The sequence below is a fragment of the Nannospalax galili genome, unplaced genomic scaffold (genome assembly GCF_000622305.1).
Source record: "Nannospalax galili isolate Female #2095 unplaced genomic scaffold, S.galili_v1.0 scaffold535, whole genome shotgun sequence".
NCBI lineage: Eukaryota > Metazoa > Chordata > Mammalia > Rodentia > Spalacidae > Nannospalax > Nannospalax galili.
The window spans coordinates 79,684-83,055 of NW_008335373.1; positions in this window are offsets into that span (position 1 = coordinate 79,684).

Below are 3,372 nucleotides of genomic sequence, written 5' to 3' on the forward strand. Positions count from 1 at the left end.
GGGGGGAGAACTTCCAAATTCCTTCTTTGAAGCGAGCATCACTTTCATACCAAAGCCAGGTAAAGATATAACCAAAAAAGATAACTATAGACCCATATTCTTAATGAACATAGATGCAAAATTTCTCAACAAAATACCTGTAAACCACATACAGACGTACATTAAAAAGATCATTGACCATGATCAAATAGGCTTTATTCCAGAGACGAGGGATGGCTCAATATACACTAGTCAATAAACATCATTAATTACATAAATGGACTCAGACAAAAACCACATGGTCATCTCAATAGATGCAGAAATGGCTTTTGACAAAATTCAGCATGCATTTATGTTCAAAGTCCTAGAGGGAATTGGACTGGAGGGAACATACCTCAACATAATTAAAGCTATATACAGCAAACCCACAGCCAACATCATTCTAAATGGAGAAAAACTGGAAGCATTCCCACTGAAATCAGGAACCAGACAAGGATGGCCACTATCGCCACTCCATTTCAACACAGTGCTTGAAACTCTTGCATGCGCCAACACGCCCGGCTATTTATTATTTTTATGTGTATGAGTGTAATGCCTGCATGTAGGTAGTTGCACCCATGCTGTGCAGTGAGCATGGAGGTTAGAAAAGGGTGTCAGATCCCCTGGAACTGGAGTTACAGTTGTTAGCTGCCATGTGGGTGCTAAGAATCAAACCTGGGTCCTCTGTAAGAGCAGTCAGTGCTCTTAACCACTGAGCCATCTCTCCAGCCCCCATCTATTTATTTTTTGCTGTGTAAAGAGTGAATCTAGGGGCTGCACAATCTGCACCCCCAGTCCCCTGCATGGTGAATTCCAGTATCGCTCATTTGGAACTTTAAAGCTTTTTTAAAAAATTTATTATTATTTTTTAAAATATTTATTTTATGTGTATGAGTGTGTTGCCTGCATGTATGTGAGTGCACCCATGTCATGCAATGCCACGGAGGTCAGAAGAGGGCTTCGGATTCCCCTGGAACTGGAGTTAAATGTGGTTCGTACCCACCATGTGGGTGCTGGGAATCGAACACAGGTCCTCTGCAAGAGCAGTCAGTGCTCTTAACCACTGAGCCATCTCTTCAGCCCCGGAAATTTAAAGCTTATTAAATGGTCTTTTTAAAAAAACATTTATTTATTTTTATGTGTACGCGTGTATTGCCTTCATGTAGGTATGTGCACCCATGTGCATCCATATCGTGCAATGCCTGCTGAGGACAGAAGAGGCTGTTGGATCCCCTGGAACTGGAGTTATGGACAGTTGTTAGCTGCCATGTGGGTGCTGGGATTCGAACCCGGGTCTTCTGCAAGAACAGCCAGTGTTCTCAACCGCTGAGCCATCTCTCCAGCCCCTCCTGGCTTTTTTTTTAAAAGAATTTTTTTTCTTGGTCTTGTCTTTTTGAGACAGGATCTCCCTGTAGCCCCAGATGTCCTGGAACTTTCCACTATGTAGACCAGGCTGGCCTTGAACTCACAGAGATTCACCTGCCTCCGTCCCAAGTGCTGGGACTACAGATGTGTGCCACCACGCCCTGCAAGAATTTTTTAAATTTTTTATTTCATGTGTATGAGTGTATTGCCTGCATATATGTGAGTGCACCCGTGTCATGTAATGCTGAGGTGGTCAGAAGAGGGCTTCAGATTCCCCTGGAACTGGGGTTAAGGACGGTTCATAGCCGCCTTGTGGGTGCTGGGAATCGAACCCTGGTCCTCTGCATCTCTCCAGCCCCTTAAAGAATTATTTTTATTTTATGTGTAAATGTGTGCCTAAATGTGTGTGTGTGTGTGTGTGTGTGTGTGTCGAGGTGGTCAGAAGAGGGCTTCAGATTCCCCTGGAACTGGGGTTAACGACGGTTCATAGCCGCCTTGTGGGTGCTGGGAATCGAACCCTGGTCCTCTGCATCTCTCCAGCCCCTTAAAGAATTATTTTTATTTTATGTGTAAATGTGTGCCTAAATGTGTGTGTGTGTGTGTGTGTGTGTGTGTGTCTTCCACATGTGTATAGGTGTCCATGGAAGCTAGAAGAGGGTATTGGGTCCTCTGGAGCTGAAATTACAGGTGGTTGGTTGTTAGCCACCATGTGGATGCTGGGAACTGAACATGGATCCTCAGTGAGAGTAGTAAGTGCTTTTAACCGCTGAGCCATAACTCCAGCCCCTTGTTACTGGAGTGCTGGAGATCCTAACTCAGGTCCTCATGTTTGCATGGTAAGCACTTTATTTGCCGAGCCATCTAACCATACACTTTTTTTTCTCAGTTTCTAACTACTTATTCCAACCAGTTGTTTTAAAGACAACTCTTTGAGGTCTACTGGAGACTGACACTTTGGGGGAAATCTTAGTAAAAGCCTGTTTCATTCATAAATACTCATGTATTTATGATCGGAGCTGGACATTTTGGCAGAAAGCCTACTTTAGACAACAGTAGTCACAAAGCCTCCCTTTGGCCCCATCCTTTCTGAGTTTAGGAGTTCAGTTCTAGGCTCTCTGCACAAGCAGAGTAGGGTTGCTGTGTTGGGATGGGGTAGAAGCTTTGCTTGGGCTCCTGTTCTGCCTGTGACCTCTGGTGTCTGAGGTTACACGCCCACGGATTTGCTGCTGTCTGTAAGCAGTGCTCTCAAGACAGACTGTGGAAGAACACCGAAAGAGGAGAGGGGAAGGGGGGGTGCAGGGGAGGGTATATGACTGCTCATTTGGCAGCTGAAAGAAAACTGCAGAACAAGGGCACAGTTGACTTCCAAACTGTTCTGGACTTGCCTCTTCACTTTGGCAGCTTGTCTGCTAAACAATTTTCTGCGTCTTGGTTGGGCTACCTCTGTTATTTTCTCCACTCCCAAAGTAAACAAAGCACTTTGGAGGGTTGGGGTGAGTGAGGCTGGGCCATAGAGTCAGTGCACTGCTTCTTAGGAATCTGTAGTTGATCTTGCTCCTCTGCAGAGAATGTGCCGGACTCCTCACATAACTTCTTGTTTGCTCTGGTTATTCATCATTGATAGGAGGGGCCTGGTGTTAAAAGTCACCGTGTGAGACTCAAAAGTTCAAGAGACAAACCTGTACTCTGCAGTGGAGCACCTCATAGTTGGTATATGCTGGAGGCAGCTTGGTTGGCTGTTTCCTGAAAGAACCCTTTCTTGTTGTTTTTTTTTTTTGTTGTTGTTGTTGTTTAAATTACTTTTGACTCACTTAAAACATCTGCTTTTTGAGGGATGGCCATAAATAAATGCAGAATTGTTCCAACTTTGGACTTGTGAAGAAATTTGGCTTTGCAATCTCTTCTAACTTAAAAACTGAAGTAAATGCCGGGCATGGTGGCGCAGCCTTTAATCCCAGCACTCGGGAGGCAGAGGCAGGCAGATCTCTG